At 42.3% G+C, this 26,391-nt stretch overlaps 2 long non-coding RNA genes across 2 annotated transcripts in view; both read right to left on the reverse strand.

Annotated features, from left to right (window-relative positions):
- The window catches only part of LOC122159127, a 48,031-nt gene continuing 21,640 nt past the window's right edge, over positions 1 to 26,391 (reverse strand). Inside the window, exons 2-3 of the long non-coding RNA XR_006168388.1 lie at positions 3,798 to 6,642; positions 1 to 1,423 (exon numbers count right to left, since the gene is read on the reverse strand). This is a non-coding gene — a long non-coding RNA (uncharacterized LOC122159127). The remainder of the gene's footprint in view (positions 1,424 to 3,797; positions 6,643 to 26,391) is intronic.
- Positions 19,230 to 24,796, reverse strand: LOC122159128. The gene is made up of 2 exons (XR_006168389.1): positions 23,453 to 24,796; positions 19,230 to 22,901 (listed from the first exon to the last, which is right to left on the reverse strand). It is a non-coding gene; the product is annotated as an uncharacterized LOC122159128 (long non-coding RNA).

Raw genomic sequence — 26,391 nt, forward strand, 5'->3', positions numbered from 1 at the left:
CCACACAGCACAGAAGAACCTCCTGTGTTCCAGTTCGTGACCTGGCATTGGGCACCACTGAAAAGAGCCTAGCTTTGTCCTCTTTGCCCGTTCCATTCAGGTGTTTGTGGACACTGATGATACCTACTCTCCATCTCCTTCTCTAGACTGCACAGTCCCTGTTCTCTCAGTTCCTTCTGCAGCAAACTGCTGTACCAGACAACTGCAGCCAGTCAGCATTTCTCCAAACTGCCCATGTTTGAACAGCAGGGGTTAATAAGGCTGATGGAATAATAACCATGAGAAGATACTAAGCACAGCATAATGAGTTGTGGTCGTGCAATGGGAAACTCATGCGCACCTTCAGAGGCTACAGAACATGAAAATGGATGGTCACTAAAGGACCAAACCATCAGATTCAGGCCATTGTGGATGGCGTTCTCTCCAAGCATACTATAATCTGATGAGATTATGGAATGCTGGGCGGCAGGGTGGGAGAGATTAAAGTCCCTCCTTCTAGAGGAACATAGCAGGGACTCAGGAGGCCATTAGTATGTTAACCATAAGCAAAAGTGTACTGTGAGGGATGCAGGGAATGCAGATGAAAATCTCAAAAACTAAGGCTTGTGCCTGAGAGGCCCAGAGTCACAGTATCACAGAAACACTTGTGTTGGAAGGGATCTTTAACTGTTAGACATGTACACAGAGGTCAAATTTTAATATACTTGTAGTGCTAACTTGTTGCTGGTATTGAGTTATACACTTGTTGTACCTGAAGTGGATGTATTTCATTTAAACCTTGGCATCCATATCCAGACCATGAATTCTATTTATCCAGTACCCCTTTTTTGCTGCTGCTTTTTTGCTGCTGGAGCCTCAGAGAAAGTAATCAAAATCTGGAGATGAACCCATTAGTATTACCCCACTCTGTTTCTTCCTGGACTCTAGCAGCCTCATGAAGATAACAAGACTTCACTCCAGTTTCTCCACTTTTTTTTGTCCCAGCAGGTCCCCTGTCCGTTCTTGGCAAGAATACTGCCAATTATTCTATTTTTATTGCAACTTTCTGACAACAGATGTGATTGTGAAAGCCGAAATCATTGATTCAGGGTTTCTCAATTATAAGGTAAGGTTCTGTTTCGTTTGTCTGCTCGCTTTTTGTGTGTGTGTTTTTAAAACATTCACAATCATGATGAAAAGCAAAAAATATACTCATCACACATTCTAAAGGTTTCCAAGCCAGAAAGCAAATAAAAAGAACTCAAAGCTCAACTCAATACATAAATCTCATTATTTTTAAATCAGTCTCATGCTACTTTGCAGTCTGATTCACTGTGTTTTAATGCTGAGAACTGCAGTAACCAGCTAACAAGAGTCCTCTTCCTGGTGTGTGGAGAAGAACGTGCCAGCCAGATGTCGTCCCAGGCCAGGAGATGAAGTACCACTGCAAACATGAAAACAAGCTGTCAGTCCAAGCTGCCTAATGCAGTGCCTGCTGGGCCTGTGCCAGCAAACAAATGCCTGAAGCAGAAGTTTTCCCAGTTCTTACTCCAGTTCTCTCCCTTTTCAGCATGCTTCTATGTTAGGATTTTACAGATGAGACTTCTGAACAACAATTCATAACTTAAGTTGTCTTTCCTATGTCTTCTCCTCCCCCCCAGACAACAGATGGTTAGTATCAACAAGAGTCCTTTAAAGCAAAGTTTATTGAATACAACAGGAAGCAAAGCAATACTTTACAGATGGAATGATTATCCCAGAAGGTTAAAGGAGAAGTATTTCTGAAGACAGAGCAAACCAGAGCCCCATACAGAAAGTCCCAGACCAAGACTCATCATTTGCAGATTGTGGCAGCTAGATGAGAAGCCCAATGATGCCTCCAAGTTCCCCGGGGGAGCCAACAACAAGTGAAGGCCATGTCAAATACACTGATCTGCTACAGTTTAGTAAAGATTTGGGGTCATCACAGAAGGAATTGACAGAAAATCAATAGGGATTAAGCTCCAAGACCCAGGACTTCACTGTCTGAGTAAGCAGTGAAGCACAGAAGCAAATGTGTTACTAGAAACGTTTATTTAGTCAGTAAGCTGCAGCTATTAGAGATCAATATAATCCTTTTACAGGGACTGGACACTGCTTTTTCCTTGAAGACAAGCAACTGAACTATTCAATACCGGTGCAATTTCTATCTTCATGTATGCCCATCCATGTAGTCTTGGTGATCATTGCTCTGTTATATGCAGGGATTAGTCCACCCTAGCCAGCCCTATCTAGAACTGCAGTAGTCCCAGTGTCCCAATTAGGTCCCCCTTACTAGACAGATGTAGAGAAATTTGTCCTCTGTAATGTGAAGTCTGCAGCAATTTCATGAAAGAATGAGCCCCAGACATAATTTTGCGTGGGCTATCTGATGTGCTAAAAATCCTGCCAAATCACTGACCTTGTGGTGTCAGGGCTGTTATAGAGCTAAGCATGTGCTCCTGTGCAAAGGAGCAATCTTGCCTGTTCCCATCACCTCTCCTCTATCAGTCCTAGTACTTATTTATCTGCATGGTCAGCCACTCCAGCAAGCTGATTCAACTCACTCTATGGCCACATGGTTACTACCAGTACCAGTGTGTTGAGGAGTGCCAATATGGGGACAGCCTGCAGTACATCAGCATATTTAGTTCATGAAATCTGCACCATGTGTGCATAGTAAACCTGGTGCATCTCAACCCCTTGATGATACTTCTTGTGTGTGGAACTCACCCGGCGCTTGCATGGTAAATCCAAAGCATTCCAACACATCAGTCTTGAAGGGCACATGCTCTCAGTGCTCATCTCAATGTGACCACTAATTCTACCTGATATGCACAGGCTGCGAAGGATAATTCTGGGCACCTACACAGCACATACAAAATGTGCTCATTTGTTTCCTAGGCTCTAGGTTGCTCATTTATCTATGGGAAGCTAAGTTCTACCTAGAGCAACAATAATTGCACCCATACTTCTGTCTGCAATATCCCAAATTTCCTGCCTTTACCTCCCCATGTGGAATCATAGAATCAAAAATACTGAAAAGACCACTAAGACCACTTAGTCCAACCATCAGCCCATCTCCACCATGCCCACTAATCCATGTTCCTCAGTGCCACATCTCCACATTTCTTGAACACCTCCAGGGACAGTGACTCCACCACCTCCCTGGGCAACCTGTGCCTCACTACTCCTTCTGAGAAGAAATTGTTCCCGTGTCCAACCTGAACCTCCCCTGGTGCAACTTGAGGTCATCCCCTCTCATATTATCACTGTTACATGGGAGAAGAGGCCGACCCCCACCTTGCCACAACTTTCATACAGTTGTAGAGAGTGGTAAGGTCTCCTCTGAGCCTCCTCTTCCCCATACTGAACCATCCCAGTTCCCTCATCCAATCCCCATAATGCTTGTGCTCCAATACAAGATGTATACCCAGGTCCTGAAAAGGGAACTATTGCCCCTAGCTCTTCACTCCACCTTGCTGCCAGGAGCTACCAAGCCCATCAGAGGGCCAACAGAAAGGAGTTCACCACTAACATATGAGAAGTCTAGTGACTGTCATACACTGTCGATTAAAATGAGCATACACCCAGTACCTGGCAGAAAGAGTTTAGTCTAATGATTCCTATGAGCACATAAACCAGCAGAGCAGCTAGAAGGAATGAGGAGTCACAGCAGGGGAAAAGTTACTTAAACCAAATGCAGGGGACTATACAGAGTTCCTTTACCAGTGCCTTTCAAACAGTTCACAAAGCAGTCTGCTTTCAGGTGGCATAAAATGTGAATGTAGGATACTTACCGTTAGATGACTGAAAAAGTACTGCCAAGTTTAATTTTTATATTTTATATGAAAACAGTTTTAGGTGAATCTTCCTGAGCACTGAAGTTGAATGTTTTGGAATTAGGAGAAATAAATTTCAGTCCAGCATGAAAAATGTGCACTGCACTGAACATGGTCTTTCCCCGGTGCATTCTTTCTTCCTTCAGTTTTCATTTCATAGATGTTTGATTCCAGGCAGAGGAACTCTGAGTTCATGAGAAACATGGGAATGAGTCCCAGGGAGAGGATTTTTTCCCTTGTTTTTCTGCTTAATGTAAGAGTAGGAGAAATAAAAACAACGAGGAGCCAAGCTGCAACCTTTTGCTCCGCACAACTTCCTGAAATTTCTCCTGAGCAAGACGAACAGTGCTGCAGCAAAAACAGCTCGTGCTGAAAATGGCATCTGTGAGTTACTCTGCAGAATTCAGACACAGTCCCATATTTACCCCATCTGCTTCTTCAGGACAAACTACTTGTCTACCCAGGTGTATAATTAGATATAAAGGAGTAATTTAAGAGGAATATCCTCCTAGCTTTTACTAGCCTCACCAGACAAACAATAGAAATCCTGTTTTAAACTAAGGAAGGACAAAATGCACTAAAAGCTACACAGGAAACAGCCCTGAACTGCACGGGATTTGGGCTAAATGATTTTAAGGCTGTGAGCAGATGTCTCTCTTGGAAGCAGCAGAACCAGCTGCTCTCCGTCACCACCCTCGAGCTCAAGCCGACCTTCACCCGCGGCAGCGCAGAGCGTGTCGGTGCTCCGCCAGACAGACCGACCGGGTCAGATTAACCAGTTCAAACCGGGTATTTGAACTGAGCCACGGGAACTTTCCTGCAGGGGATTAGCGCGTTCCTGCAGAGCCTGCCCTGAGCTGACAGCAGATCCGAGGGCATCCCTGGCATCAGAGAGGCAACGAACAGCTGAAAAGGGGCAATGTCTCCATAAGGCGCTGGCCCAGCGCTGCAGACAGCGGCACTGCACAGAGCGGTGCCAGCAAAGCTCTCTGCTCCTGGCCCAGCTGCAGCTGCCCATCACTGCCCGAGTTATAACAGGAGCTGCATTATAGCTCCTGCACTGGGCGAGGAGCAAAGCGGGGCTCAGGAGCAAGGGTGGCCCGCTGACACAGGCCCAGAGGGAGCTGCTGAATGGTGGCCGTCTGCAGCCTAAGAAGCTCTCTCCTTCCTTGGTCTCAATCTGTTTTCACTTTAAGCCCGTTTTACAGTCTGGACTGAACTGGGATTTAGATGTATTTTATGTGGCCGGCACCACCCACCGTGTCTCACAAGGGATGACAGTGCCTGCCACAAGTCATTTACAGGCCAAGAGTGAGTGCAGGCTCCCACAGACTGAAGCGAGGCCTGCTTGTTCCTCCTCACCATGGCTTTTCCCATGACTGTCCAGATCCCTTGGCGGTCCCTTCCCTGCCCTGTGGCAACTTCAGCTCCTCCATACAGGCTGAACAAGCTTTAGATGCTTTCTTCAGAGTCTGGAATGTCGTTATGAATCCCAGAGCCATGCAGAGGTACAGGGAGCAAACCCACCCAAGCCCCGGTGGCCTGCTGCTGCCTGGGACTAGAGCTGATGACACCAGAGTCCAGCAGGACACCTGGAGGAGGGGGTACATGCCAGCCACCAAGCCTTGAAACAGCCTTGCTGAGGGCACCTCATCTCCTCAACCTTCCCATTTGTATCCTCCTGTCACTGGACTGTATAATTCCACAGATTAAAGGGTTTTTGTTTGTTTGTTTTCCCCAGTGAATCTAAGGGAGCAAGGAACACAGCTCCTTAAAACCTTCACTGCACTGCACTATATATGGCCACAGATCACCACTCCGTGCAAATAGAAGAGCATGCAGAGTCTGTACAGTTTAAGCCTCATTACCTTCTTGGTATCAAACAAGAGCCCGATTCAGACTGTCTCACCAGGAACTGACTTGTTAGAAACCACAAGGTAAAAATCAAACACAACAGCTTCATCTGCTCAAGAAAATAGTGAGAGTGGATTCTTTGTATCTAATCCACTGATGAAAGAAGAGATACGTGGATTGGGCCAGTAGAGCTGAAAGCCCCATCAACAGGGACTAATATAATCCAGTCCTATACATTTTTAACCTGCTCAGCCCTGCCCTCTTATAAAACAGGCATTTCAGCTGCTGTATTTCTGTTAATTGGATGTGTTCTTAAACGTACATGAGGAAAACCACATTAAAGCCTCTCATGATTCCAGATAAGATTTACAGTTAGCACATGTAAGTGAAATGTCACTCAGGCCAAAGGAATTGTTCCTCCTTTGTCTGCTACTGCAATCCCTGAACTTGATCCTACATTTCCATACTCCCACAAGTTTAGTGTGGACTCTTCACACACTGCTGCAACCCCACCTCAGCAGCCTGCTGCCCTCCTGCCTCGGAACTGGCACAGGGGCAGCTCCGTCTCAGCCAGCCTTTGCTGTGGCTCTGGCTCAGATTTCCTGCTGCTGAAACTCTTGCCCTTTTCCTTCAGATCCTTGCGTGCTTAGTGGGCTGGAGGGAAAAAGAGACAGGGAGTGTCTCGCTTGGGTGGGAAGGGAGGCCTGAGTTCCTGTCGTTTCCCCTGTGATTATTTCAAGATTTTTCAGTAACAGTCTTTACAGGATGGGCTGGAACGTTTTATCAGAGTTGCACCAGATTTCAGTAGAACACTTTCCAGTGAGGTCCTTTCCAAACTGGGGCCCTGGGCCAGAGCCTGGAGACGTTGCCTCCCTGCAGCTGAGCACAGCCTCGTCAGACTGGTGGATTTAGCCCTGCTGCTGGAAAAAGAAGTCCCCGCTGGTTCTTCCTGTAAAAGAAGGACAGGATTTTTGCTTTCATTTAAGAAATAATACATAGATCTTTACTGATGAAAGGCCACCTTGATGGTGCAAAGATAAATCTCTAGGTCACCTGCATGACAAGGGTAAAGTGCAAAGCTCCAAACTTGTGAAAGAATATAATTTGCTTCTCTCCCAGCTGTCCCTCAAAACTGAGGAGTGACTCCTCAGAGTACCAAATTCTTTTCTTACAGCCACCAGCACACACATTTGAGTTGATGCCTTTTATCTGAACTAGACAATGTCTTTTTCCTACATAAACACTTCTTCGAGTTTTTGGTTCCTCCAGCAGATCCCTCAGGGATCACCAACCTTCTTCCCACACCTCCCATCTCACTATAGCACAGGCAAGCCTGGACTGCTCCTGCTGCAACTCATCAGTATACAGCCTTTAAAGGCAATAAGAACACAAAGGCATTTGAAACTTTCTAAATCACCCTTCGCTTTCCCAAACTCTCTCCTTTTAGCCAGACACACTGAATGGAACAACTCACCAAGTGAACAGGAAACAACAGCTCCTTCCTGCTCTGCAGCCCCACCCTCCTACAAGGAACTTGCTTTCTGCAGGGCTGGGTTTGGTTTCGTTCCAGCACCAGCTGAATGGCATTCCCATTTGAGCTTGTGTTACTCATTTGTTGCCATCGAAGTTAAGTAAAAGATCGAGAGACCCATAATGTCAGCTTAATCCCAGAAAGCTACAGCAGAACAGCAGCTCTGTGGCATTTGAGGTGGAAATATTTTTCTGTTCAATCTGACTTCCATAGATATTCTAAATTTCACATACCTGCTTGGATTTTCAGGAGTTTTTATGTGACTCACGACAGCACAGAGAATGAATAATGATCTTAGTTTGGGATATTTTTAGACACAGACTCTTGGGGAAGAACCTCAGCTTCTAAGTATGACGTTATTATTAGCTTGTTGGGTTTTGTTTTGTTTTGTTTTTCACTTGAGAACACCAAACGTTCTCAGATAATCCAAATTTATCCCATCTGCACCCTCTACACATTTCACATACACTGTGCTCATGAACAGAGATCTCTTGATATGCAAGCATGAATTTGATGGGTGAGAAGCTTTCAGTAGCATCAGGTCTCAAGTGAGCTCAGACACCTAAGCAGATGTGCAGAAGTAGAGGATCTATCCCATAGGGAAGCAGAATCTGTTAGAGGAAGGAATGGTGCTGTGCCAAAGCCTGGCTGTGTCAGGCAGCATTTACTTGAAGGGCCATGCACTAACAAAGCAAGGAAATCAGAAGGGCTCCAACTATTTTCAAACAGAAAAACTAAAATTACAGCGAGAACTCAAACTACAGAGTATTAGAGGACTAGTCAGCATGAGGGAGGGAGGGAGGGAGGGAGGATGGAGGAATGATGTACGTTGATAGGACTATGGAGCAGAAGAGGTATTAAAACTCTATCCTAATTTTACTGTGCATGCACATCAAAGCTCCATACTTTATTTATTTATTTAACCTATCCTGTAAGATAGGTAAAACTGTATCCCAGGTGAGCTGAGTAGAGTATGCCACATTCTTTGTCCCTTCTCATGGTTCTTGGAATCCCATTGCTACATTCTACCTTCCTGGTGGTTGCTTTGTATCTTGGTGCTTAAAAAGCCCACGTAGGAGAGCAGTATTGGGCACTATAATATTTTCTGGGCTTTCCCCTGCCCACGAATGCCCTGTTTGTGTGCATGCCAGAACTCCTCCTGTTCTGCCAGTAACTCACCACCTGAAAGGTCTGGCTTTCTGCCTGAGCACTACAAAGAATTAGCCCAGCTGAGGTTCAGTCATTCACACCATAAAGAATGCAGAAAATAGATATCTATAATTTCTTTTTTGCTATTCATTCCACCTGAGCTTCAAGAAACTCTTGCATTAACATCCTAAGTGTCAAGACTGACTTTAGGTTTAGGATTGCCTCTGGCAATCTTGTTTTCTCCAGTAGAGATTTTCCTCACTTTATCACTGTGCTGAGAGGACTTAGGAGTTGGTTTTTTATCACTTTTTTTTTTTTTTTTTTTTTTTTTTTTTTTTTTTTTTTTTTTTTTGTTTTGTTTTGTTTTGTTTTGTTTTGTTTTCTTTCTTTTTTTTCATCTAAAAGTCCTTGGGATGTATTTGGATTTTCATAACAATTTAAATAATTTCTCCAAGACCTTAAAGCACCTCTTTTTCCCTTACATAACAGGTATTCTTTCAAAGGAAGAACCTCATTCAAATGTTGTGGCTCATTCTCAAAAACACTAGTTGTTCCAACTTTAAGCTAAATAGTATTTAGCATGTACAATTTTCCTTTCTACTTCATTTTCTGGCTCACAGGTACTCAAAGATTTTACGTATTTGCTTAGACTAAAACATTTTAAACAGTTTGCTTTCTGTTCATTCTTTATCCTTCATCCTTTTTCTTTCACAGTGCTTCCAAGAGTTGTAACAATTCAACGCTGGCCTTGAAAAAAGTATGAAGTATTCAGGAGTTCCAGAAAAAAAAGTGCAAATTATCAAACACTCCCTTGTTACATATAGTTACATATAGTTACATATAGTGCTATTCTTACAGACGTACCAGAAAAGCCCTCAAAAAGTCTCTAGCCCACTGCTTTGCAAAGACAAATTCAGATATGCACTGTTAGCCTCATAGACAGTTTCAGCAAAGATAATTACTTTCTGATGACCAAGTAAGAAAGTATTTCTCGCTGTACAAAGTGGTGGATTATTTATTTCTTGCCCTGTTGGTGATTATTTTTAGTAGTTCTCATATTTCATCTGCAGAGTGGAATGGAACTGGTTTGAGGTGGACTGAATTATTCCTGCATACAAAAGGGTTTGATTTCAAACCTGGCAGGAAGCAATGTAAGCTGGAAAGGAAACCTCTAAGTGGAGGCAAATGGAGCCTTGCTATTTCTTTCATTGTCATCTTAAATAGTGAACAGACACCTCCACCTGCAAGTCTGCCCAATAGAGCAGATACACGAGTCCATCCATGGTCTGTTCCCTTGTCTACCCAGCATACCATGCTTTTAACACAGGGTACGTTTGTCTCTCTCTGAGGTAAGAGCTAACACCAATGCAAACATGGCTCCAGGTATCATCATCATGATTAATCATCGCTGAATAAAATCAAGGGACAATGTAGAGGACAGCAGACAAGATGGGGAGAAGTGCATGTCCTCTTATTGTTGTAGGGAAAGGCTTTGTAGTGCTCCCACACCTACTTGCCATCCTCCTGGTGACTGCATCCACCCTGATAATCTACAGACAGAAAACACAAAGCCCTTTTTAGTGGTCTGTCGCTTTACAGGAAATAAATAATTGCACAATCACTTAGTAACACATCATAGAAGCTGTGCTAATTGCTTTCATTGAAGTGCCAGGTTTTCTTATCAAACCTGACAGGTAGAAATTCTTGAAAGTCTATAAACCAGTAAAGAATTAGCTTCAAAAACCTCCTTCTTGTACCTTCTGGCACCCTTTTGCCCACAGCAGGGAACAGCTGGAAACAAGCAGGAACTCAGAGCATTTCTGCCGAGAAATCATTTGCTCTCTGTGCCTCTGTTCATATTAAATCAATTTAATGCTTAAAAAATAATAAGAGCATGAAAAAAACTCCATTGAGGCCATGCAGAAGTCCTGCCCAGCCAGACTGGGCTCTCTGCCTTGGCAGAACAGGGTCCCCGAGGCCAGGGCTGTGCTGAGGCAAGGGTGGTGGTGGGCCGCCATGGTGGGAGGGCCACGAGGATGTGAGGGCAGGCTGCCGGCTCGTGCTCCCTCCTGACCTTCAAAGTCTCCTGGGCAGTGAGCTGCTCACCAGAGCATTCAGGGCATTCTGCCGAGGGAAACATCTGTGGTAAATCCATCCTCATCCCATGTTTTAAGTACTTTCTGTTTTGTTTTCTTTTGCAACACTTTTGACTTCTCCTTTGAAGGAATGTGCCAACAGCTGGCACTCAGGAGAGAGCTCCTGGCTGAAGGAACTGCTGCCCACTGGAATGCCTCAGCCAGGTCCTGTGAGATCTTACTGAGAAACATCTGTCTTCACCCACTCCCCTCTGTGGTTTAATTAAAGCATTTTGAGCAGAGCTTGCTGTTCTGCCTCTCTCTACTGCAGAACTTTCAGCTCCAAGACCTTGCCTTAGGAGCACAGTGATCTCAGGTGTTTACCCAGGCATTGGGGCCCACCTCTCTTTTTGTTGTTACCAGCTCAAACATGCTTCAACCCACAACATCTCCTTGATGAAGCTGTGTATTCTTCATAAACCCAACTCTTTCAAGACCATGTGGGTACCTTATCTTTTCAATTATCTTGTTTTCCAACAGGGCCCCAGTGCCTGCCTGCAAGATGGTTTGTTTATGCAAGAAATGCCAGTCCTCAACAGAGTTCTCAGTCTCAAAACAGCCACTGTGCAGCTGTGAGGTTCTACTCCTGGCATATAGGTGCTTATCTAGGCCATGCCGCCATCTCTTCCATCATGCCAACTTGTGAAGGTCAGCACTGATGGATGTATCAATACAGAATAATGCTGAAAGGCAACCCACCCAGTTGCCTGCTGGTAACACAGAAATGTGCTTAATAAGTCTTTTATCAATTGTTGATGCTCAGCTTCCAGCTTGTCACCACCAGCTGATAATCCACCACCTGATAATCTACAAACAGAAAACACAGGACAGCAGGTGTCTGCATTAGGCCCCGCTTCTTTCTGGAAGGTTTCCCTTCCCTCTTAGAGCTGTCTGTAGCAGACATATAAAACCCAGCACTGCAGGGTAATGCTGATAGTCTCTATATTTTGCTACTGATATGATTCCCACAGTGGTCATCCTTCCTCACACCTTCTCCTTTGCCACCTTGTTATGCCAATGTAATTAGGATACAGAGAGGTGTTTGGATGCTTGAGATGTTCCTGTGCAGCAGCAGAGCATTAGACAACTAAAGCCAGAACAGCACCCCTCTGAGGCAGGAGGAACGCTGAGCTAGCAGCATGCCCTTCCCCCCACCGGTTTTACCCACACTCCATAGCTCAGTGTATACAAATTAAAATTAAATACGTATTAAAGTAAATTAAAGTTGTCTGAGACCATTCTCTGCCACAGAAAGCCGCACACCCTTACTATTGAAGTCTTAGTCTCCAAAGCAGTGTGGCTTCACAAGGCTGCCCACTGGGATTGGGGCCACATGCTAATTCCCAAATCATACCTGAGCGTTACTTGGTAGATCATGTTTGCTTCAGGCCAAAACAAGACAAGGACATTGTGCTAGTATAGAAGGTTTAGCTCCATTACCCAAGAAAGATCCTTAAAACTAGTTAGTTTACTAGTGTTGACACCAGACATTTGTCCATTCAGATTTCCTTTCCTACCAGTTTACAAAGACCACAGAGATGAGATTTCACCTTGAATTCAGGGTGACCCTGTTAACTCACTGTCCTTGCGATGGAAAAAAAACATTACCTTGCAAGTAAGTGATCTGCGGATTTCTCAGATCAATGTGAGTTAAAAAATCCAGTTTAATCTATCTGTGTGACCAAACTTACCTTACTACAAGATACTTCTTCATATATAAAACAGCCCATCTGGTTTTCTCCATGTTTGGGTCAGACATCCTACACAGAAATGCCATTTACATACACTTTATTTTGTTTCTCCACAAAGAAGTCCCTGAGTATGCAGACCTGCCACAGCAGATCAGAGTGGTCCGTTTTGCCCTGTGTTCAATCTGGGAACCTTTGGTAGTCCTCTGTGTGACTCTGCTTTCAGAGAAGGGGGGGTTTATCAACTCTGCTAAAAGCAGTCAGCCATTAGGAAAGTGTTTTTAACCAAGGTGTCCTTTGAAATCAGGCACTAAATAGGTCTTCTAGCAAAGTCCTCTAAACAAGTTATTTCTACTTTACTTCTAATGTTGGTACACACGTTCAAAGCACTAAGTGCTGACAAAATGAAAGCTTAAGCTTTTTGTTATAGCTATGGGTTAAATTATTATTTATATTGATAGTTAATACGAGATTTAAAGAAGTGCTTTAAAAGCCTGAAAAAAATTCACAGAGTGTAAGAAAGTCTAAGTCTACACTGTCTTGTACACTGCATACTTCTGCTACTAAAATGTGCTGCCTTATCAGTATTAAGCATCCTTCTCTCTATTATTTATTATATAGGTCTAAAGACAAAAGGAATTAAGGCTGGTGGAACAGCACAAGTTCTCCCGTGTCTCCAGGTAGCTTTCTATCCTATGTGCTAATTGTACTTTGCACAGGGCTGAGATGTTTTGCAGAAAAACTTCTAAGGGAAATTATTTTAATAAACAGATTTAATTTTTAATAAAGATGCTAAAAAGTTTGTTAAATGCTGCAGGCAGACAAACTAATGGCATGAAATCTAAGAAAATACACATAAACCAAATACCCTCTGGTATTAAAGAAGGGAAGAGAAGCAATTTTCTGTAGGATTTGGGCAAAATCCCCAATTATTAAGAAAAGCACCAGGTGACTAACTGACTCACTGTCTTGGCATGATGTAGCTACGTTTCCTACTGTTATTTATAGTTTTGCTCTTGTCTGGTTATGACATGCTGTCAGTAGATGAGTAGTTTGAAATCTGCTAGCCTGAGGTCCAATAGTTCTTTTGAGCCACTCAGTATCTTATGCAACAGAGATGTTCAATTTTCTCTCCTCCTACAACTCAAAATTCAGCCATTCGCTTCTTTCCTGCAGCCCCACAATCCCCGCACTCCCTATAATCTGGCTCGCTAGCACAAGCGGAGCTCAAGTTACATGTTTTCTTCTGTGTTATCTGTTACCTTCTGGCTACCTGCTGCAGGGAGTGCCTTTCTTATCCTTGAGCTGGGTGGTAGAAACTGGAATCTCATATTTTGTCTTGCAAATCCACAACTGAACAACCAGGAAACTTCCTTTGATAAGGAGACACTTGGGTCTGTGCATATAAAAGTGGTCAAGGACTTCAGGAGTTGTTTTTGTACCTAAATCCCACTGTGTTTTTTTTTTTTTTTTTTTTAAAGGAATTAAGTGTTACATAACTTTTATATTCTATCCAACATAAAGAGCAGCTCTTTTGCCACTGTATGATATCCAAGGAGACTTAATAAAGAGCATTGGTATGTTTTATTTCATCTTAAAGAGCATAATAAACTATTTATATGAGAATGAATTAGTTAAAATGAAGATAAAACACGAGGAAATAATGTTACATACAGAGAATTTTATCTAGAAGGAATACAGAAAGAAAAGATAACAGAACTGTGCCTTGACTTAGGGGAAATGAGTGTTCTGACTTAAATGGTACCTGACCAAAGTGTCTACCTTTTGGCCAACGTGCCTGGAGTTCTCTTCCTGGGGAGCAAGGAGGACAGGAGACATTTAGCACACATGCACCTCATCCACTTCTGGGGTAAGAAGCTAGAACTGGAAGCTGGAGGGTGTTTAGGACAGGAGGGTATGACAGTTGAGTAAGTGAAAAATGATGAAATTGAAGCAAGACAATTGCAAATGGCAGGTTTGGTAAAGTAGAGGAATGTGACACCTTCCGTTAACCTATAACTCCTTGTCAGTTGTTAGTGTTGAGATTTATAGGATCCAAAACATTACTGGGTAGGTAAGCAGGTAATGAGGATATCTGACATTTTTTAGACAGGATTTAAAAATTACCACTGTGTTTTACAGCTCAGTCCCTGTCTAAATGCTCAGAGGCAGAATTCAAGATGATTTCACATTTGGCCTCTACAGATCTTCAATCTTATTCTGCAACAGCTGGTACTGACTGCTCTAAAAACAAGATACTGCAATTCCATATGTTGCGTTGGATTTTAATCTCCAATGCGATTACAGGAACTCCCGTGAATATGTTGAACAAATAAACCCTCATCCAACATTTAAGGAAAGCAATATTCTGGACAAAAGGGCATGAAGCACAAACTGTGTTCTGCCAAAAAGCGTTGTGGACTACAACATCAGGAGAAATTCATCTTGCCAGATGATTTCAGATGATTACAGATACACACCTGGAAACCTTTAATTTTTATCTGCACAAAACTCACTTAGCCTTAATCTATCTTAGAATGAAAATGGTCCATTTGCTCCCCCAAACACAGGCAAACAGGATTCACTGACTGGTTAGTTTAATTAAGCATCATGGCTTAGCAACTTAGTAGTTGCTTTTCTATGCTTCAAGGTCATTTTGCAACCAGCAGCATCATGCATAGAAGATAGAGCTCAGTCCAGTAGCAAGGCAGGCAGTATCTTTCTCTTGGCAGCAGATTAACCAAGAAAGCATTGATACAAGACAATGGCACACTGCCTTCCTGAATATACAGATGAGTCTACATCATATTTACAAAGAGACAAGTGCAAAGTTGTTATCAGAGCCATTTTGCCCTACCATTTTAGAAATTTAGTTGAATTAAGGTCATGTAGCCACAGAAAAGAAAGGCCAGGCAAAAACATATTGACAATAAAATATGTCTGGCATATTGTGGACAATTTCAGCTGAGTCACTCAGACAATAATGGAGTAAATCCCAGAATTGTGAAAAGCAATCCCACCTACAAATTTTGGAACTATTCCAGTCTGCTTAGCACTTTCCATGGGGCATTTAAAAGGAATGCCCTTTCATCATTCTGCTACATGAATATTCTGCTTGTGCAGTTTCAGTCAGTTCCCAGACCACAAATTTTAAGCCTCAAATGTTATAGTATATTTTTCTTTTTTCTTCTTTCTTCCTTTTTTTTTTTTTTTTTTAATGCAAGATTGCAATATTTCATTATTACCGTGGAATTCTAACACTGCAGGGAAATGATCTGTATGTCTTTGAGAGACCTTAAAGCTTTTGTAACTTGCTGCACACAGATGTATTACCTTTAAGGTTTATGAATTTACATCCTCTAAGTCCTCTTTCCACTCTCCAGACAGGCAGGGGTATTAGGGTTAAGTTAAACCTTCACCTTTACTGAATGCTAACTTGCATCATTTGAGAAGGTCTAGCAGTATGTGTCGCTGACTGATGAGTCCTGCCATAATTTAGCTCCTTATTATCTGTTTGATCCTATTAAACAATGTGTCCTGTTTACATTCTGTTGGAGAAGAGTTTGAATGTGAGGCCTTTGTAACTCAATTGTCTGCCAGATGAAATTAATTTTCTCCTCAACATGGAAACAGACTCCCCCTATAAATTAGATCTACCTGGATCCTAATGCAGTTACAATAAATGTGGCATGCAGTTCCTCTCATTTTCTTTGTAATGATGTCATATAAAAACAAGTATTTAGATAATTGTTTTTCCTCACAGTTGACTTGTTAGAGTAAGATGAAAAATAGCATAACTTCTTTTTTTTTTTTAGCAAACTGTTTAAAACCCAAACTTATGTTACGAATTTGTGATAGTTTTATCTCACCTAGTCATTGTGCGACCCAATTACACTGTGCAATTGGAATGCATTCTGTGTCCTCAAGGATGATGAGAGAAAGAAATTTTTAGTACATATATGTGTGTATATATATATATACAGAACATATATGCAGAACATATATGTATGTATATATATTATTTAAACTTTCCTCAGAATCCCATTACTGAACATAACACTGTGACAGCATTATTTCAAGAGAAGAGGTGACAGCACATCCACTGATCAGCTTTGGCGGAACTCAGTCAACAACTTAGCACCTGAATCTAGAATGCCCTAAGCTCCCTCAAGTTGCTCTGAAGCACAGAGACAACAGATTTTCTGATACTAAATTTCCCAGGAATTCTAATGCGAGTCTCTTGGTCTTGACAACACTGAACTACAGCTACTACCCAACAGACATCGTATCTAGATGTTCCTCTTCTGGTCTTCCTGCATGCCCCCAGCCTTCAGTAACACCTCAGGGTAAACAATGTAAATTGCTGTAAATAAAATCAGGTTGAGCTTCCCTGGCTTTAAAGGACAGCCCCACCTTGCTTTCAAAATAATCTAGGCTTCAGTAAGTTTGTGAACTGCATTCACCAGCCACAACTATGATGCGCCATGGCATGGAAATGGCAAGCAGGGAGAGAGAATAAGCAAGAAGTCCGAGAGTTAATATTGCCACCAAAGTCCCCACAGCATCACATTGCAGCACGAGTTCTGCTCTGCCAGATAGTTCCCTACATTGCCTGAGGCACGAGACTCTCTCTGATCCACCCCTCCACAGACAGCCTGAACATCTCCCTACTCATACTTTCTCTGTCACCAAAGCTCTGGGGCTGGAGCATCTAAAACATTCTAGTGTGGGAATGCTTCTGGGGCAAGTTCTGCTTTCCTTTTGCTCCATCTGATGATATTTTAGATTGATAGGGTTTGAAAAGATTTTCCTTTTACGCATATGGAGCAGACCAGGGAGAGGGAAGGGTGGAGAAAATGTAAGAAACAAACAGTTTTTCTCATAGGATTTCTTACTTTCATTCTACTTTAAAGACTTCCTAATAAATGACTCTTGCAACCAGGCAGCTCTGGGATATTTCAAAAGGACAGGCTGAAATTTCTCTTAGGAAAAAGCCATTTAAAACCTTTTTTCTGAACATACTTCAATCAGTGCATACTGATGCCTTACCATACGTGTAAATCTGACACTTTCCAAGGCATACATGCTGCAGCCAGGAAGCAACAACATCCTTTTGCGGTCACACAACTCTCAAATCACTATGGGTTTGTGCCTCACTCTGAAACTGTAGGCATGCTCAAAGATTTAATCTAAGAGTCAGTTCTGGAAAATAAAGCGACATCCCAATGATACTAGAGGCCCAAACTATTTTCCTAAACCAACACAGAAGTTTCATTGAATCCAGAGGTTTCAAAGATTTGGTAATTCTCTAGTCCAGAGACTTCAGAGGTCTGCCAGCTCGCTAGTCCATCCGGTGAATATGGCTAAGACACTTCATTTTCTGCAGTTAATCACACCCTGATCAGGAAGAGTTTAAAATACCATCTAAATTCCTTGGAGTTAACTTCACTAGTCCTAAAAGATGACTTTCACCTGCTTTGGATGGGGGCTAATAACAAATGAAGACATAGATCTGCACATCTGGCAGCACAGGGGTACCCCTTAATCACTCTGCTACTCTGCCCTTCCATATGCAGAACAGTGTTCAAACTGCCAGCGTAGGGAACCACAAACTTGATGGGTCACTGTTCTTTTTGCTCAGGAGATTGAAAGGCTGACAAGTAAAGCAGATACTCCAGACGCTCAACAAATTCCTGTTCCACGTGTGAAGTCAGCTTCCAGGTGCAGGTTCCAGATAACTTCTCCTATATCGTGGTTGCCAACTGGGCTCATTCTAGCACCTACTGGGACAGTGCCATCTTTTCAGGCCTCTGCCATTGGCAACCACAGGACTTCTAGGAACACCAGCCATTTCAAACCGGGCTTAAAACTGGTTTGTGCTGCTAGAATTGGGCAAACTTCTGTACAGGTGTAAGCATGTGGCCACAGTACCATGATAACAGAGCCACCTCCTGCAACAATTACCTAGCTAGATTACCCCTTAATAAAATAGTAAGAACTGAAAGAATGCCTATAAATAATGAGATCTTAATATCAGCGCTATTGATAAGATTGATCTCTTGTAATGGGAGGAAAGATATTGTTCTGACAGAAATACGCTTGTCTTTATTTCCCAGAGGGGTGAAGTTCAGTAGCAGATTCAGATAGTCGGGATCTCATTTGCACGTGTGATAGTAGGCTCAAGTTCCAGTTAAGCTGATGGAAATGAACAGGCTCCGAGTTCTGCAACACTCTGCTTCCTTTCTCTAAATATTGCCTGAATCTTAGAACTACAGGTCAGTTGACTGCTGCCAGATCTGTCTTGTGCCATTTCTGAAATCTTTTATTTGTAACAAATCATTGGTGAATAGCAAACACTGCCTCCTTTAATATGCCTCATACATTTCATTCCTGATAAGATAGGATGGTTACAACCTTGTGCAACAGTGAGACAAGACTGAGAATAACCAACCTTTATTTACTTAACAGATCCTGACAACTACTGGTATGGTTTCACTGGAAAATTCATCATCTTCTTAGGTTTGCTTACAGCTTTGCATCCTCACCAGTGAGTGAAATCTTCCTGTAGCTGTACCACCCCAGGCTCTGTCAACTGATCCATTTCCATAAGCAAATTAATTCTTCAGTGAGAAATCTGCAAGTGAAGATGCTTCCAGAAAAGCAGCACTGGGGTCATTCTCCACTGCAGGGCTGAATCATCTGTTCCAACATGTCAGTGGAGTTGCCTGACAGGAGACTCCCTCTCATCAGTGAGATGTAGCGATAATTCTTCATCTATCTGGGATGTGAAATTTCTTTGGTTCTGCATTCTCAAACCGCTCAACTGAAGCCAATACCTTTTTCAAAGTTCCTAGATCTCTCACAAAGAGGCACATTTTCTTGACCCAATTTTCACAGTACTTCCAGAGTGAAAAACTTCAGAGCCATCCCCCAAGTCCTTACAGAATATGTGTTTGTTTTTCAGGTCTTACTCAAGGTACTAAGCAAGAATAACTTGACAACTGAGCAATAACTTGACAACTGAGCAACTTGCCACTGAAGGGTATGCTTTCTTTTATTTTCTTGCTTGATCATTACATTTTAGAGCCCATTCTGCACCCCTTTGTGCAGCAGTAAACAGTTAAAAGATGGCAGTAAACATGGATGGGAAAGGTGGAGAAACAAAAGCAAGGACCATCTGATAGGCACCATAATCATACCAGGTTCTCTGTGTTGTGATAGTAAAGACTACTTAACAGATCGATTGCACAGCTCAGGAAACATTTAAGAATGGAGAGTATTCACAACAAGTCGTGCAACCATATAAAAAAACACATCTCCTTCCAACGCCGTTTCTGTAAATCCCAGTGGCTGTCAGACTGTGGGAAACCCAAGACATTAAACATGCCTTTATCAGTCACAGGCTGACGAGACACAGGGCAGCAAGCTTGACAGCTACCCTTCACTCAGGCTAAATGGAAAACCAAGTAAGTTACTTTATGGAGGAAGATGGCAGGACATATCCAAAGTCGCTGCCCAAGTATCCAATGTAGGACAAAGATTTGCAGCGGTAACAGAAGCCAGGACACAGCTGCTTGAGCTTTGCGGGAAAAAAAAAGCAGCAGCCCAGCAGACAGAAAGCATACAGCTCTAACTGCAACCCAGAAAGGAAGCAGATGTAGAACTCTGAAACAGCAGCCTAGCCAGAGATGCAAGGTTGAGCATGGTTACAGAAAATCACTTTCTGTGTTCCTACAACATTCAGAGATGCAGAGAGGCACTGAAAATGTATGAATTCATATGTGGGTTTATTCTCCTAAAAAGGAAAGCCCAAGTGTTCAGGCCAGAAGCAAGCATTGTGAGCACAAGACATCGACACTCAAATGCTGCAAATGCTAATACAGAAACTCCATTCTTCCTTGATGTATAATAGTTCAAAAAGATAGCACAAATTCCATGGCTAAACATGGCCCTGTCCTATCAAGAAGAGGTATTTTCCTAAAATACAGACTTCAGTTCAAAAGGAAATTACTGACTTTATGATGAAATTACTGGAGAAAGATACCACAGATTGTATTATTCAGGAAGTGAGTATAAAATCATACTACTATCTCCTTAACATTTATGATCAAAGTAGGCATCTTGTCAAAACAGATATTTCGTTTACGCCTTTAGTTTTTCTTAAGAGAATATATGCATAAAGCTAGTTGATCTACACTGTGCCAAAGGGGCTATTTTGCAAAGGACCTGAATGGGAGGAGATGTATCCTCTCATAAACATGGCATGGGCAAACAGTGCTAATAAACAAAAGAGTTATTTAGTTTGATGCAGTAAATGGGAGTAGGTCTCTAATCCGGAAATACAGTAAATAATGATTACATTATTAGATAATTATTCGTAATTCACACAAATTTATTAACACTGTCTTTATTCTTTCTTCTTGTACCCTTTATCTTGCTTCTATCTGCTTGAGAGTGATTTTCTATTGAGCTAAATGCAATGGAATGTGATACTCTCATTAACTCACCCGTGTTGTATCACATTATTGAATAGGATGTGTCTTCAGAATCAAGATTTAAAACAGAAGCAATGCTGAAAGGAGCTCATCCATCCCCAGCCAAACATACTTGCTTCCTTCTGTCTGCACTGGTGTTTATACAACTGTGGTTCTGGCTGAAAAATTACACAACGCTGCAAACAGAAGATTCATGTTCAACCAGAACAGAGTAACATCTACGTGAGCACTACAGTCAGTGCAATGAAATAGGCCATGTATGCCAGGATGGTGGGGAATGATAAGCAGCAAAGACATTAGATGCTGCACAGATTGTACGTTTAAAAAAGCAATATCCAGGAGAGAAAACAGTGCACTGAAGAGAGATGCTTTTGAGAGCCTGCATGGAAACAACATTAACTCTAGACTATACAAAATGCATTCCCTTTCTCAGCTGGTTTATGTCTAAGATTTTATATAATCAAATAACATCTTTCACAGGCATCAGCCAAACTCAGTAAGAGACTTTGTTGTTTCACTTTTTGTCTAAGAACAAACAAGAAAACAGCAACAAAAGCAGCTTCCAGTCTCAAAAGTCAGTCTTCTTTTTATCATTAAGGCATGAAAGATTGCTTGCGCTTTACGGTGAGAGAGTGTAGCGATGGGACAAAGAGTAATGGCCTAAAACTTCAACAGAGTAAGTTTTGTACTAACATGCATTAAGAACTTCTTTATGGTAAAGGTGATGGAGCACTGGAACAGGTTGCCCAGAGGTTGCAGTTTCCTTCTATGGAGATAATCAAGACCGATCCGGATGCCCACCTGTGCACCCTATTCTAGGGTACCTGCTTTAGCAGGGGGTTGGACTCAATGCTCTCTTGAGGTCCCTTTCATCCCTGCGATTCTGTGATTCTGTGATTTAAGTGATGCTGTAAAAAAGTAGATTTTGAGAAATGTGCCTGCCAATAGTGATGGGAGTCCTGAGAGAGACTGTGGCATTCAGAGAAAATGAAGTGAGCACTTCTGACATCCTACTTAGATTCAGCACTGCATCACACAGTTGCACTGCAGCAAATGCTACAAACCAAAACTCAACTGAAAATAGTTTAATTACAAATCCAAATCAGAAAATTGGGAACTGAGTAATCAATAACAAACTTTGTACCTTCAGCATCTCTTCCTTCTTCCACCTCCTGGTTTACATACTTTTTTCTCTTAGCTGTATTTACTGTGACAAATCTGAGATTAAGAAAAAGCAAAAGAAATCACAAATCTCCTATGACACTGTACTCCATTTGACATCAAAGAACTTTTATTTCCAGTAGGCTGTTCTTTCCTCTCGAGAATGGCTTTTACTTCCCAATGTTCCATTGGGGGGAAAAAAAAGAAAAAAAAGTCAAAAAACATCTCCCTTCCTTTACCCAAAGGGATTCAAAAGAGAAGTCAGTCTCCTATTGGTAGGATGCAGCCTCCCAGCTCTGCTGGCCAGCAGGGAATCTATTCAGCTCATCCCCACACCTCTTCTTGAGCTGCTGCTGCCAGGCCCTGCAGCTAGGTTACAAACAAAGCTATCACTTTCTTTCCAAACTCGCTTTCGAAGACTTTTAGATTTTTTACAGTAACAGACTTTGTATTATGACATCCTTTCCACTGATTTTTGATAGATTCATTTGAACACTTATCATGCTTACCTGGAAAGATAATCTTGCACGCAACAGCACAATGTGGCATTAGTCAGGGCTCAGAGTTGGCCCCTGGACACATCTAGAAAGCATATGAATTCAAACGTTTCTTCTTTTTTTAAAAGGAAGAGTTAACCACTGCAGTGCAGAAAAAGGACTGACATACAAAGAAGTTACCACAAACCAGCAGCTCCGCAGCGAATACCTATGTACACACTCTCAACTCTTCCTTCTTCCTGTAAATGCAAGATATGCTGCTTTTAATTATGTCAAACTCACTACTTACTGGGTATTACAGAGAAAAGCATACACATACACAAAGCAAAACAACCACTGAAAGAGGTACAATGCATCAATTTGAATTATTCCGTTTACAAACAGTGTAGCCCTTGTACCTCACCACTGTGAGTTCTTACACAAACTGTGCATGTGCAGATCTAACAGGCCTATGTTAATAAGTGCATTCTTGTGTTTTATGAAACATCTGCCAATCTGCCACTCTTCTGGAAACTGTCACTGCATTTCTCACTGAGCAATAATTCTGATGACCTGTAACATAAAGATGATAATTATTTACAAATTGCTGGATTTTTTGTAATTTTTTTCACCTTTTATTTTGTCTTTCACTGGATAACTTTGGAGTAAATCTGCAAATCGTCTCTTATTGACAGCTGCATCAGAACTGACACCGTCAGGTTTTCAAACACAGAGGTTACACTGTGCAGCCACAAGGAGCCTTTTGTTGTTATTTTACAGTAGGTAGTAATGAAAGAACGATTATATACCCACAAACGTTGCTCAAATTATTAATGACAACAGTCTGTGCTACGGAATGGCTGATTTTGCTAAGATTTGTTACTGAATCCATTTACATTAGCTATCTCAGCTATGCAAACCATTCAAACTGCACTGCCTTTTGAAGAGCTTCACTCAGCACTTTGCAAGAGGCCTAACTACTCAAAAAACCTGTTTCTTTCATCATCTCTGGTGACTCCACCTATCAGCAAGTAGTATAAACTTTAACACGGAATAAAATTATTAAACATCTATTATTAAACATGAGACACCTTGGAAGAACCAAGACTGTCTGCATTAAGTACCTATCAAATGTCTTTGAAGGGCTCAGAAGGTCCGTGGATGAGGATGGTTTGGTTGATAAACATAGTTGAGTTGCCAGCAAGCTTCCAACCACACTCCTCAACCAGGCTTTTAAGGAAAGGTACTTGCATGGTAGAAGAGCTGTTTAAAGTCCTTTCTTTCTGGTCAAGGTGACCTCAGTAGACGAAGTTCACCAGCACAGCTCCTCAGAGACTTGTTGTGATAGAGCTGTCAGGCTCAGCATACTAGAAAATGGGGTGGACAAGATTATGATAGTTTAGTGATATTCAGTGTGGTGAGCATGAGGGGCAACAGACAGAACAGGAATTGGTCATAAAATAGCAAGTAGGATTCAATGTAAGTAAATGTAACATGATGTACAGGCAGAAAAGCAATTCTAACTTTGCACATACCTGCTCCTGCGTGTTTTCAGAGCTGACCATTAACACTCAGAAGTAAAACACTGAGGTTACGATAAGAAGTTCCTAAAGCATCAATTCAGTCCCCAGTAGAAATTCAAGACTCAAAGCAACTATCAGGATTTTTGTTTTTATTTTATTTTTACCGATTGTATTATTTACAGATATGGTACAATTTGACAGGATTTTTCAGACTGAAAAAAGAGACAACTGAAAGGATATAACAGAGGACTGTAAAATCCCGAGCACCTTGGACTGTTAAATTTTCTTCCAATATAAGGCTGAGGTAACACCCCCTGAAGATAACGGCAGTTCAACACAAAGAGGTGTCTCCTCACTCAGGGGCCAGCTGATTTCCTGAACTCCTTGCCAAAAGATGTTGTGAAGACTAGACAATCTTGCAAAGTGATCTGTCCAAAGTTTGCTAAATATACAAAACCCATAATCAGCTTGAGAAGTGAAAATGGTCAGAGGCTGTGAGAAGTGAATAAATAAGCATTTACACTTGACCTTTTCTTAGGCTTTTATAAGGTATTCACTTACTTGACTGGAGAAAGAATACTGAAGTAGATAGAACCTGCCTAAGTATAATATGGTCACTCTTGCTTTAAAGTCTAGGTACTGCTGTATGAAACAAACTCAGGAGAAGTACATTGATAGAAACTGCTATTTAGCTAGAACTGTCACCACAGAATGGCAGACAGCCCAGTCTACAACTTCTCAGGGTCAATACAATGGAAATCAGCAACACCTTTAATCCCCAAAGAACACACTGTATACATAATGCTCAATTGCTTTTATCTGTAAGTTGCTCCTTCTTTTGCCACTGGGCCCCATTCACGTGACTGACGTCCATTAAATATTTATAAGCATTGACAAGACCCCTCTCTAGCCTTCTCTTCTCCAGGCTGCACAGCCCCAAGTCTCTCAGCCTTTCCTCAAACAAGAGATGCTCCAGGCCCTCAATAATCTTTGTGGCCTCTGCTGGACTCTCTTTAGCAGCTCCCTGTCTTTCTTGAACTGGGGAGCCCAGAACTGGACACAGTACTTCAGATGTAGACTCACCAGGGCAGACTAGAGGGGGAGGATCACCTCCCTCAACCTGCTGGCCACGCTCTTTTTAATGCACCCTGAGATACCACTGGCCTTCCTGGCCACAAGGGCACACTGCTGGCTCATGACCAACCTGCTGACACTCAGGTCCTTCCCCACAGAGCTCCTTTCCAGCAGGTCAGCCCCTCGCCTGTACTCATGCATATGGTTATTCCTCCTCAGGTGCAGGTGTCTGCACTTGTCCTTGTTGAACCTCATCAGGTTCATCTCCACCCAGCTCTCAAGCCTGTTCAGATCTTGCCGAATGGCAGCACAGCATTCTAGCGTGTCAGCCACCCCTTCCAGTTTTATATCATCTGCAAACTTGCAGAGGGGGCCTTTTATCCCTTCATCTAGGTCAATAATGTTGAACAGACACTGTACTGGCCCCTGGAGAACACAGCTAGCTACAGGCCCCCAACCAGACTCTGCACCACTGACCATAATCCTCTGGGCACCAGTCAGACAGTTCTCAATTCACTCCACTGTCCACTCACCTATCCTACACCTCCTAAGCTTACCTACAAGGATGTTATGGAAGATAACGTCAAAAGCCTTGTTGAAGTCAAGGTACATAACGTTCACTGCTCTCCCTGCCTCTACTCAGCTGGTCATGACATCACAGAAGGCTGCCAAATTAGTCAAGTATGATCTGCCCTTGGTGAATCCAAGCTGACTACTCTGGATAACCTCCTCTTCTTTCACTTGTTTGGAGATGACATCCAGAGTGACACTGGCATTCCTCCAGTTCACAGGCACCTCTCCTGTTTTCCATGACCTTTCCAATTAATGGAGAGCAGCTTGGCAATCATCTCTGCCAGCTCCCCCAGCATTCACGGGTGCATCTCATCAGGGCCCATGGATTTGTGTGCAGCAAGTTTGCCCAGATGATCCCTGACCAGGTCTTCCTTGATTACGGGAAGTATTCTTTTCCCCACTCTCTTTCCTACCTCCAGGTCTAGGATTCCCAAGGGGCAGCCTAAGCTGTAAAAGACTGTAGCAACAAAGGTGTTCAAGAACTCCATCTTCTCCATGTCCTGAGATGGATGATTGAAAACATAGTAAGGAATAGATCGGAAGAAATCTAAGCTTGTATAGTATTCTTATGAGTCAGGGAGGTTCAAAACCCAACTTACAATCAGGCCCAGCAGACAAAATCTATATCCCACAAATCTTGCTACATTTAAATGAATCCAAAAATTTATACTTTAGCAAAACAGCTTTTGTATGTTCAAAACTTTTCAATAAGCATATTGTATAGTTGGGGTGAACTTTGCATTAGTTGTCAACAAGCAACTCCTACACATCCAAACTATCTCTGAGCACCATGGAAGTGCCAGAGTACAGCCCAAACCCCAGCTGAGCTGAGGCTCCGCTGTTTTCTAAGTGCAGACTGCATCCCTTGTGTTCGCTGGCGTTGCAACACAAAA

This window comes from Centrocercus urophasianus, unplaced genomic scaffold, assembly GCF_019232065.1.
Source record: "Centrocercus urophasianus isolate 14NV4802_14NV808 unplaced genomic scaffold, USGS_Curo_1.0 seq_15, whole genome shotgun sequence".
NCBI classification, from domain to species: Eukaryota; Metazoa; Chordata; class Aves; order Galliformes; family Phasianidae; genus Centrocercus; species Centrocercus urophasianus.